This window comes from Balaenoptera borealis, assembly GCF_965194805.1.
Source record: "Balaenoptera borealis genome assembly, chromosome: 6".
Lineage (NCBI taxonomy): Eukaryota > Metazoa > Chordata > Mammalia > Artiodactyla > Balaenopteridae > Balaenoptera > Balaenoptera borealis.
This window is the reverse complement of record NC_138863.1, coordinates 66,174,345-66,186,970: the sequence shown is the minus strand read 5'-3', so window position 1 is coordinate 66,186,970 and position 12,626 is coordinate 66,174,345. Positions and strand designations below refer to the sequence as shown.

The window sequence follows — 12,626 nt, the reverse complement described above, 5'->3', positions numbered from 1 at the left end:
GGCCCTTTCCTATGTGACAATACTTCTTAAACCTGTGAATACATGGACTTACTAAACTGGCTAAAAGGCTTGGGCTGTGCCTTTCCTATGAGAGAATTCCTAACAAGGCAAAGAGAATGAAAGCATAAGATGCCCTGTAGTCTTTGAAGCATTCTCTCTGCCATGAGGATTGGATTGTTCCTTCGGCACAGCTTTGATGAGGGCTAGGGGCAGCAATTCACTGCTCAGTGCCCAATACAGAAAGGGAATATTGTAATGGGACATCATCACTGTCAATAAATCTTAGGTGTTAAAGAGGAGGAGAAGTCACTCAGGTGGAAAAAGCCATGCCATGTCTTTTTGCCTGTCAGTACTGAGACAGCCTGGAGAAACTCCTGCTGCAGTGAGAACTCTGAAAGAGTTCAAGGAGAGAGCTCAACATCAGAAGGCTGAAGAATCAGTACAATTATTATTAATATTTATTAAATAGTATTTATTGAATATTATTTAATATTTTCTTGCGTAGAAAATAAAGGGAATTTGTTATCAAAACATGCTGCCTGATGTCCAGCTCTTGGAGTTCTGAACATTTTACTTAGCTGCCTTACAAAAAGAGTTAATTAACTCTTAAATTAACTTGAGGCCTGGCGGGAAGAAGGGGATCATCCTTGATCTTTGGCCAAAAATTTCCCTAAGTAATGGTCAAATCATTATGTCTTGAATTTTGGATTCCCTTGTTCAGAGTTATAAATGACATTAGAGTTTTAAGGCAGAAAGTATTTCTAGATCCTCCTGTAATTTGTTTGGGAATCTAGGCTCACTGAGCTGGTTTCCTTCTTGAAGGAAAGGGATCAGGATGCTGGTGTCTGGAGTTGAACCTGGACAGTGGTCTGACCTTGGGATGGTGTCCCCTAGATATAGTGGTGACGCCACACGGGCTGTGGGTGGTGACAGGCCTCCTGATGGAGTGAGTTAACGATTCCAACATGGATAGAAAATACCAGAGTCAGAATATGAACCCAGACTTTATGATTCTAAATTCACAGGACCACTGTGTTATTACCTGGCTTCAAATCCTGGCTTTGCCCCCTGTGACTGAAAAATGGAACTCAGCTAAAGCACAGTACTAATGTGATACCATGGTAAACATCATTTTCCACTCCAGGGCTTTGCTTTTATAGGTATGAGTTTCCCAGTCCTTTTTTTGAACATGCAGCATTCTGCAAAGATTTACTACCAATTCCTTGCTCTCTCCCAAGCATTCACTAACACAGTGCCTTTAGCAGCCACTGTTTTAGAAATAGAAATCACTTCCTAGCAGAAAATATGAACTCTTATCTTTACTTTTCAGGTAAATTTATCCTTTTTGAAAACGAGCCAGAAATAAATGTGGAATTTACTGACTATTAGATAAATAAATAAAGAAACTGCAATTAAGAACACTCTTTTAGGAAGACTAGAGCCAATGAGTTTTTCAGCAAGTTTAAAGTTACAATTTCTTAACAACACAAAATAGGCCTTTGGTTTCAGAACATTTTGTAGGTACTAGAAGGTAAACATTTAACACTGTAGTAAAGTCCATACTTCCCACTAGGAAAAAAAATCAACTATTTTTTCAAACATGATACCAAAATATTTGAGGGCCCGCCATTTGAATTTACTGAATCAAAGCTGTATGGGCTTGTGATTTCCCACTCATAGACTGTCATTTTTTAAAATCACCTACTATATATTGACCTTATATAATTGGAATTGTTTTTATTACCAATTTTATTCTAAGATGTTTCTCAAATGTCTTATAGAATCGATATAAGAATCTTATAGAATCGTGTTTGTGGGCACACGAAATTTTATTAAAAGTTTCTAAAAAATTGTTAAAATTACCCCCAACTCTCCCTCTGGTAGTGGAGGAAAATGAACAGTAAGGGTTTTTCTTACCTCACCACAATGTTGTATTTTAAAGTGAGAAAGAGAGGGAGGGGATTATGATGGAGATCATCAGATTCTCCCAGATCACCAGATTCTCCACTCCTTCCCTGCTATTCCATCCAAAGCAATGAAAGCCAGAATTTAATCATAAATCCACAGAGGATCATTCCCAGGGTGGCAGTTACTTGTTGGAAGATTCACTGCAATTTCCTTTCAGTCACATAGGTAGCCATTGGTGGTGGAGAAGGAAATGATGGTATTCCCACACCAAATAAACAGGTTTTATGGACAAGACATAATAATGCACAAACCTGATTTCTCAAAGGGAAATTAAATATATAAATATAAAGCATCTGATGAGATCAGCATTGCAATATTGTTTCAAGATGGGTATTAAATTACAAAACTACTTTTTATCATTTCATATAATATTATTCTTCCTCTGTTATACAACCATCCAAGCAACACTCTTAAAATAACTCCATCATTTTACATTATATACATATATCAAACCATTATGTTGTATACCTAAAACTAATACAATGTTATACGTCAGTTACATCCCAATGAAAAAAATCACTCTAGTGTTCCATGTAAATGTCAATTTACAATCTTTTATTATTTGGGGGCCTGGTTTATTTTTGGTCTTTTTTTTCAGCTAAAGTGTAAGAGTATGCTATCAATATTTACTGAGGACAACCTCAATGTCATTTTTCGTAACAACAAACTCTTTGCCTTTCCCTAAATAAGCCAGGAGCCATCACATCTTCAATACTTTGCTTCCTTCCTTTCCTCTGCTTGGAGACCTCCTCTTCTCTGCCCACAACCCCTCCCTCTTTTATCTGTGCACGTCCTCATTGACCCTACCCCATAATCTCTTTGAGAGCAAGAACTATGTTTTGTTTATTATTTTATTTCCTAAACATATCTCAGTGACTGTGGTTGAATGAAGGCATTTTCTGAAGATGAACTGATGGTATCTGCTGACTACTGACGAATCAAAATTCCAGAATGAAACGCCACTACAATTTACAGGTAGGATAAAATAACGTTTTCAAACCTTATAAAACAGAATGTCAACTGACATAAATATTATCTTCACCACTTCTCTACAGAGATGATAATTTTTGAGGAAGTGTGGAGTTGGAAAGTTCTTAAAGATTACTCAGACAAGGGATTTTACTTTAGATATGAGGAATGATGCCAAGAGAAGTGATGTGACTTGACCAAGGTCACCTAGCTAGTTTTATCCCACAAGAGTCCATTCAATTTTTTTCCACAGTCTAACTATGAAGGAAATTAATATTGAGTAGGTGCATCAGCATATAAGAAGCAAAATGGAAGTGAGTGGAGTATTTCTAGATACGCCACAATTGATGTTCACTCATGTTTTGACAGATGGATGTGATGAAGTGTATAATTGCAGTTATTGTTTAAGAAGGTGACAGACTAACCAACATTGGTTTTAGCAAAGGATAAAGAAAGTGACCGCCCTTCAGTCTAGCTCCACATACTGATCATAAATACTAACCACAAGATGTTCAAGTTCACGTGCGTGAGTATCAGGTACTCAGAGTGTAACATTGACAGCTTTCAGAAATGCAGACCCAAAAAGAGTGCCAGGAAATATCCAGGAAGCAAATGGTCTTGAAGCTGTATAATTTATATGAAAAGCCAAAATGTAATCTAAAAATATATTGTCTGTTTCTTTAGGCTGATAAACCATATATATATGGCAGTTATCTTTCATATATGAAAACAAAATTTAATGTTTCACATGCTTAAGCTTTATGCCTCTTTCTCTAAATATATAAAGGCTTCATAAAGCTTTGGTTCTTGAAATAAGATCAAAGATCACAATATTTAAAGCATTATGTCCAGATCTACTGCCACAGGAGATTAAAGAGAGAAAAGAAATATCAGTGTAAATTAAGAAAATGCATGAACAGTTATAAAAAATTAGGTTACTGTGCTGGATTCTCTTCTGTCTCGTTCCCATCCTCTTAAGTCAATTAAACATTATGCTTGGTTTTTGCCTGATCTATTTCATGCAGCAATTTCCCCCTTTGTAAAGATGAGTCAGTTAAAGCTAGTGCTAAGAAAAATATGCTTGATTACTTATTGGAACCAAAACAGGTTTGCCATTTTAATATATCTTTAAATCAACCACATCACTTTATTTATTGAAGAGGTTTAATTAGATTTTTTTTATAAAGAGGACTTTATTTAAACTAAAGGAAATAGCTGATATTTATGAAGACAACTCTTTATTTACAGAATAAAACTGAACTTTGCCATAACTTAGCATAAGCAAACATGTAGTTCCTGTCCCCCTAAAGGATTCTTACTAACATCTTTTTCCTTTCATGTTCAAAGGCGGAAAGCCACTGACTTTACCAAAGAGCATAGCAAAGCTATTCATAATGTATGCATGTCATTAGGATTAGGTGCTGCCCTGTTTCTCTGGGAAATTTACACCTTTCACACAGTCCTAAGCAGTTCTGATCTTTAGAAATCCATTCACAAATGCACACAAATCACATACGATTACATCTCTCCTCCTCCCTTCCCTTGGGAAATGCAAGAATTCCACCTTAGGCCACATAATGGACAGAGGTTCTTCAGGGCCCACTTCAGGGCTTCACACTCTTTAGAATAGATTGGCGAGTGAGTGGGGGAGAAGGCACATGAAAGACCAGATGGTAATTACATTTAGTCTAGTCTTCCTAGAATGCCTAGAAATTTTGCAGCTCATGAACTGAGTTACTACTCTTGGGATGGTCCCTATTCATATCAGATAGCACAGCACCGGACACCTGGGATCCTTTGGGTCTCAGGTGTGGGAGAGAGGTGCTGGGGCGCTGTACTCCCATGCCTATGTGCAGACTCCCGTACCTGGTTGTCTACAGTTGGATTAAAGACAACCAGATTCATCTACTCATTATGGGATGCTAAAATGACAGAATCACTTTGTCTCAGTGTTTTCCATGGCACTTGATACATAAGGAAGCTCAAAGACTGACACACTTGTTTCCATGTTCCATTCAGTCTCTTTGAAAGTCTTATATTCTGGTTGTTATCATTACCTCACAGAAACCTGTATTCCTCCTCTCTGTAGGGAAGAACAAGCTGAATAAGCAGGAAAGCGCTCCTTCTGGGTCTGCACCTCTTTAATTAACATATATGGGATGTGACCATTTACATTTACATTTCTGCTCCCCTTAGTTTTGCTGCAACTAAGCAAATACAGAATGTGGATCTTTCCATGACTTCAGCAATGATAAAACTCAGAAAACCATTTGCCCTACTTCACATGGTAGTTGCTGCCCCACAAGACAGCAGTACCTTTATCCATAATTTCACCTGCCCAGATTCTCCTCTCCAGGGTGTCACAACAGAGCTACACTTCCGTGAAACATCTATTGCTTTAAAATTGCACCTTTGATTTAGTCAGGATCTTGGCAGAAAATAGAGTCTACACTCAAAAGGGGCTGAATGAATACAATTTAATGGAAAAAAATGCTAAGTAGGTTCAGATGGTTGATGAAGCACGCAGGAACCAAGAGTGGAGAGAGCCAGACACCCCTGGGTCTTAACAGGCAAGGAGGTGAAAGCAGCTCTTTTGCCCTTTTCCTGTTTGCCCATTTAACGATTCACTGAGATTCTTCTCCCATTTTTCCCTTTAAAAACTGCTGAGCAGAATCTTAGGAGTTGGTCTTGGGACATAAGTCCAGCTTCTCCCCAGATTGCCAACTTTTCTGGTTAAGGAATCTTTGCTGTCTATTGACACTTGCCTCTTGAATTATTGGCTTTTGAATGGCAAGCAGCTGAACCCGAGTTCAATAACAGAGGAAATGGAAGCCCCAGCTCCCAGTGAGAGCTGGAGCTTTGGCAGACCTCAGCAGGAGGTTTACCAGAGGAGAATGCAGCCACCTAGACTAGAAAGTAGGGGGTGGTGGGGGCAATCCCTCAACTTTCTATCAATGCCTTCCTTGGGCTAAACCCAAAAGAACCCAGAAGACTAGGGCTCCCAGATTATGTCTAACCATGGAAAGTAGCCTTTGGGGATTGAGGGTCTTTCCGGAGACTCGCCCCTTGTTTGACTTCTACCTGACATTTCACCACTCTCACCATTCCCTTCTCTGGACTTTGCATTCTACAGCTGCTGCCAGGGCTCCAGCTCTTGCTGGGCTCTGGAAATGCTGCTCTCTCCATTTGCATATTTAGTCCTCCCCACTGGTGCATGTCCCTGGGCCTCATCATCTTGTTTTGGTCCCTTGAACCTACTCTGTATATAGTCCTTTCATTCACATGCTCCTGATTAAAACTTCCATTCCTTTGCATGCACAGCAAGGATGACTTGCAAGTTCCACAGATGTGAAGGGCTGGTGGGAAGCGGGGAAATAACAATGTGTCCCGTCATATCTCTAAAAAACACTTCTTTCTCTTTGCGTACAAAACAAATGAAATTAAACTATTTTAAGGAAATGAATAAAATCTTCAGGATAAGAGATTCTGTTTAATACCCTAACCCTTAGCACAGTGCCTACTATATGGTAGGTACTTAGACGTTAGTATTTTCAAATCAATTCTGATAATGATTTAAGAGGAATAATAATGAATATATGCCAGGACCTTGAAAACTCACAGCACTCTCATGAAATAGGTACTATTATTATTATCATTATTTTATAGATGAGGAAGCTAAGTTTTTGTTTTGTTTTGTTACTACTTCAAACAGTGCTGGTGCAAACATCACTTTACAAATGGTTTTCCCACTCGTACCCATTTTTCTGTAGATACATTCTCAAGAAATGGCTCTGCTGAGTGGAAGGGAATGTGCCTTTTAACTTTGGTGGATATAACTAGATTTTCCTCCAAAGGCATGGCAACATTTTATACTCCAGCAGCAGCGTAAAAGACCTGTTTCCCACACCTTTGCCCTCATTAGGAATTATCAAACTTCTTACTTTGTTAACCAGGAAGTGAAATCTAGGCCAAGTCTTGACTTTGCCTGAGAGTTTCCTATAGGACTTTACTAGGAGAAACACAAAGATGTGTGGAGGAGAAAGAGAAAATGTGTTCTAAGAAGAGGAAATATTGTGTACAGACAGATTTCAGGTTGGGACTGTGGAAATGGTTAGAGTTTGGGTAGGTGGGTAGATGCCAGATCACATAGTGCCCAGCACACCTGCTACAGAAGGAAAGATGGAACCATGTTCACAAGGAAACCAGGAGAGTATGATGCTGAAATGCTAAAACAAAGTATTTTGTTTTTTCTTTCCACCAGTTTGAGGGAGCCATCTCTTTCCTGTCAGAACACTGACAATACTAGTAGTCCTTATAATTGGCTTATTTGCTACTAAAACCACTTAAGACAAGGTGGATGTGAGTATGAGAGGGCTGACTAATTGTCAGGAGGACAATGGTTAGAAAATCTGGAGACCAAAACATTTCTTTTCCTTCTGATGTCCTGATCGTGCTAATATAAAGTTTTCTCTAGTGCTTTTACTAGAAACTGCACATTTCCCTTATCCCAGTATTATATAATCACAGTAATATTCTTTAGAAAATTTCATACAGAAGATTGATACCTCTTCTATTTTCCTTGTATCCCCAAATGAGACAATCCCAATGAAACATTGACAACTCTTTCAGATATCCTATTTCACTACTTCACTTTTTGGACATAAAATATAATGTCACTTTATCAGAAAACCATAATTTCATTTTAAAAAACAAGAAGGATTAATTTTTCACAAATCAGCATATTTATCAGACAAATTCCAGATCATGAGACATATGTGATTAGTGATGCATTATAGGATAAATGATTAAAATGGCAGCATTGAGTCACTTATTTTTCTTTAATTATTAATGGATATATGAAATGGGTCTATTAAATCTAATCATCTTGGATTTGGTTGATATTTGGATGCTCATATTCCAGAGTTAAATTCCTTTACACAGAATATTAGAATTAGAAAAAAATCTGAGGAATTATTTAATTTATGCTCTCAATTGTCAAAGAATTTAACTTAGCTTGGTAGAAATTTTGTTTGGCTTTATCTTTAGGTCCAAACCATTTCTCAAAATAAATTAAGTAAATCAGTGGAATTTTAAGTTTCTTTTCCAGTCATAGGTACTTTCTCCCCATAGTTGTTCCTTCTACTCTGAAGAAAAATTTCTACACTTCCTAGGCTTTTCAAATCTCTCAAAGGATTATAATCCTGATAATATAATTATATAATTATGTAATTATTATATAATTAAATCATATGTAATTATATATAATACAATGATTGTATTATATTATTCAGTATATTATAATAATATATGATTATATGTAATATAATGATTATTACCCTGATAATATAATTTTGAAAGAATAGGGGCTGACATATTAGAAAAAACAAGTAAAAATACTAGACATAGGGTTGGCTAGTTATCTTGGGATACTGCATTTTTAAAACTATCTTTAGGGGCAAGGTGAGAGAGTCCAGGTAACCGTCCATCCTTGGTTATCCTTGTCCCACCTAATCTCCAGTTCCTGATGCCTCAGTTCTTTGAACATTTGTCCTTGAATCTAGCATCTTTTGAGTCCCAGATCCTGATATTGATATAAATGTCCTCTTTGCTCAGAAGATATTATACTAGGAGGACACCCTGGGACAGCTTGATATGTTTGGGACTGTCTGATGCCAAATATTATTATAAACGATTATTTTCTGAACACGTTTAATATGTGAAAGACACTGCAATAAACCACTTGACATACATTATCTCTTTTGAATTCTTACAAGGGGATAGTACCATTCCCACCTGGCAGCTAAAGGGATTTTCAGAGAGGTTAAATAAATTGTCCGTGGTCACAGAGCTAACCAGTGATAAGGAAGGGGATTGTCTGACAAGACATTTATACCCCTAACTCTACTGGGGTAGGGTGTAGCTTGAGAACTTCCACTCTCAACAGAAGACTCTAATATTGAGCTGAGTCACAGCTTCAGAAAAAATAGAATTCACATATACTACCAGTTCATTTGAAATTCATTGTATTTAATATATATTTAAATTATTCTCTATTATTGTATAATTTTCCCCTGAATTAATATTCCAAAATGGAATAAAAGATCTTTTAAGTTCTTCTCGGGTATTTACTTTAAGATCAAATAAAGCTGGAAGTGACTGTGTGATCCTGGTGTTGGGAAACGAGTCATTTAAAAGAAGAATTTATATTTGATGTTGGGAATAATTTTTCATGTTGTAAATCTGAGAAACTCTGTGTATCAAACCCAAAAGATTTTTGCTCAAGGTAAATAAAGAAAGCAACATGAATGATTGAGAGTTGCAAAGAGTTCCAAATGTATTGCAGCCATAAGTGAACCACTTCTTCCTTTTGGAATTTGATTTTTTCCTTCTAGATCTCATTGGCAAGTTGCCATTTAATTGACCTGAGTGAATAGAGCTATATAAAGTCCAAAATACAAAGGAACTAGGTAGCATTAAGTGACATAATGCAGGTGACTATGATGAGTATAATAAATGGTGTGTTGAAATCATTCCATAAGCACTTTAGTAATACATATGAAGAACAATCAGTTAAGCATATTATACAAATAAATGTATGATAAATTGGGGAAAATGTATTAATCCTAGAAACCAAAACAAAAAATTGGTAGTACATCTCAGTCCTTATACTGAGTGCTTTGGAGCAGGAAGACCCTTGAAATAGGTTTTCATCAGAAAACACTTAGAAATTATACTCACCAATATGTTGAAACTACATACACTAGGGAGTCTTGCCTTGTAGAATAGCAGAAAGAGAAGTAGATTTGACATCTGGAGATACTGAGCTTTTACTTTCCTCTCTGTAAAGTGAAAACACTAATGGGACCAATCTTATAGGGTGGCTGTGGGTCTGAGAAAGGACCATGTCTATAAAATTACTTGGAAATACAGACACAATCATTCAAACATAAGATATTATTATTTTGATTAATCAAAATATAGTTACCTGGTATATTTTTATATCTACGTTTTAGATTAAGTCCCTTATTTCACAGATATCTTAGAATAACACAATTTGAATTTTTAGTACAATACATTTTGAAAAGAATTTCTAACTCTTGGGGGGAAAATGTGTGTGTGTGTGTGTGTGTGTGTGTGTGTGTGTGGCTTATCTATTTCCACCACGCATATCAGCTCCAGAAGATGCCTGGACTAAATTGCTGAACAGTTTGAGGTAACAATTCATGGGCAGATATAATTTAAAATTCTGAAACTCTAGTATGCAAATGTATAATTTTATGGGCCAAGAGCAATCATTCAGTATCACTTCTAAAGACATGTAAATGAACTTAAGTTCGATACCTGTTCCAGCCCCATGACTTTATGATTTTGTGATTATAGAACATGACCTCAACTGCCTTCCATGAAGGGGAGAAAGTCCTAAACTGAAGGGCCTTAATCTTCTAAATTCTTTGATGGGTTTGGGCATTTACATCCAGATATAAGAGCTGTGGAAAGCTGGACTACCAGGCACACTAGAAGGAAAAGAATTTGCAGTTCTCAGAACATCTTGCAGGGAGGGGGTGGGGAGCAGAGATGGTAGAGAAAGGAAAGAGAATAAGGGGAAGAGCAGCCCAAATCCTTAGTGAAATCTATTTAACTCAAAAGATGATTGGTATGCATAAATCCCTGGTAGAAACTAGTGACAGATGGAATCTGGGTCACTTTTTTAGAGTGGTGAGTATACATGGAGCTAGGACTCCAGGACATAGAGGAGGATGCAAGATTTTAAGTCCCTGAGAAAGTGCAGAAGGGTTTGGGACCTCCGCAGACTATGGAACTGGTAGGGATTTGAGACAGTTATGCCTAACTCTTCAAGGGGACAAAGAGCTTAGAGCTGAGTTATACAAGTAAGACATATATCTATTTATTCATTTGGAATTTTTAACCTGCCTGCTTCCAAAAGGAGAAATTATACATTGTTTTATTATTTAGTATAATAGAACTTTATGTAGAGGAGTTAACAATGGTTCTCAAACATGGGGAGGGGATGATTAGGACGTGAGGAGGTAGGAGGGGCAATTTTGCCCTTAGGAGAGACGTGTTCATGTCTGAAAGTATTTTCGATTGTCATAACTGGGGGTTGTTACTGGCACCTTTTGGGTAGAGGCCAGGGTTGCTGCCCCACATTATGTGATGTACAGGACACACCCCACAGTGAAATGTCAGTCGTGCTGAGCTGAGAAGCCCTGACTATGCCGACCTATCATTTTACAGATAAAAAACTGAACATCAGAGTGGGTCAGTGACATAGACCAAGTCACACAGCAAGCCAGCAGAAGAGATAGGCCCTCTAGTGTTTTTCCCATCACACTACGTAACTTCTGAAAGCTAAAAATGGAACTGTTGGAAAATAAAGCTTCTTATGAACAAATTTAGGTTGAAGATGTACTAAGTAAATGCATAAATCTTTAAAACAGAGTACTGCTTACACCGGGAAATCTGGGCCACCAGGGAAATAGAAAATTTAATTATGTAACATATCTTTGAAATATATTCAATAATATAAAAAGGACCTATTCGAAATATATTATAGTAAGAACTATTTTTTATGAGATTTAACCAAAGTCCTGCCCAGCGTAGCGGTTCTCAGCCTTTAGCAGCTTCACAGTCACCTGGAAGGCTTGTTAAAAGACAAATTGCCCCACCCCAAGCCCAGAGGTTCTGACTCAGGAAATCTGGAACAAGGCCTGAGGATCTGCATTCCTAACAAGTTCCCAGGTGATGTTGCTGCTGCTATTGTTCAGGAGATAACACTTTGAGGTACCACTGGCCTAGCATTTGGTAGGTACTCAATTGGCCTAGTATTGTAGGTATTTAAAAAACATAACCTCACCAAAAGATGTCATCTCACTTTAGCATAGATTAATTAATAGGGCTAATTCACATTTAGAAGAATATATCCCACTGATGGCCGAACCGAAACTAACTTTAGACCTCACTTAACTCAAATACCTTACTTTAGAAATGAAGAAATGAATATAACTTTTAAGCTACGTTACCAGAAAGAATTCCTTTTAACAATAGCCAATAGAAATGGTATTAAACAAAAATCATTTATAAACAATTTGAGTACTGACAGTGTTATCCTAAAGATATATAAAGTAAAAGACTGTAAGTACAACTAAATATGTATGCGTTATTGTTAACATTATGTTTATGAGGAGTATTCTCAATGCCAAGCTAAGTAAAACCCGGTCTGATGGGGCCCTTATGCCAAGCTAAGTCTATGGGGAAAATGCCTATTGAACATCAATAATACACAGTCAGGCCCTGAGGGACCATAACTGTCTCTTTAAATTATTTAGAAAAACATGTACATGTCTAATCAATTAAATATAGCATAAGATGATAAGCAGTATATTCCCATCATAAATAATCAATGTGCCACTGTTAATCTTGATTAATAGAATGAAAAGAACTCTCAAAGAAATTCATTTTAGTAACACTCATTTTCATTCCATTCATTTAATTAAAAGAATGCAACAAATTTTAGATACTTAAAAACTACCTGTGTACCTGGTTAGTGCGCTCCAATTAACCTGCCTCATGCCGGTCTTCACTTAGAAACACCCAATGACTGAGAAGTCAGCATCCTCTTTATCTCTTTAAAATCACGAAGGCAGTTTACACAGCCTTTATTTTCCTAA

General features: G+C 37.0%; 1 protein-coding gene across 1 annotated transcript in view; it reads right to left on the bottom strand.

Annotated features, from left to right (window-relative positions):
- The window catches only part of LOC309630280 (sodium channel protein type 1 subunit alpha-like), a 95,720-nt gene that overhangs the window by 68,366 nt on the left and 14,728 nt on the right, over positions 1-12,626 (bottom strand). The gene's annotated exons all lie outside the window — the stretch shown is intronic.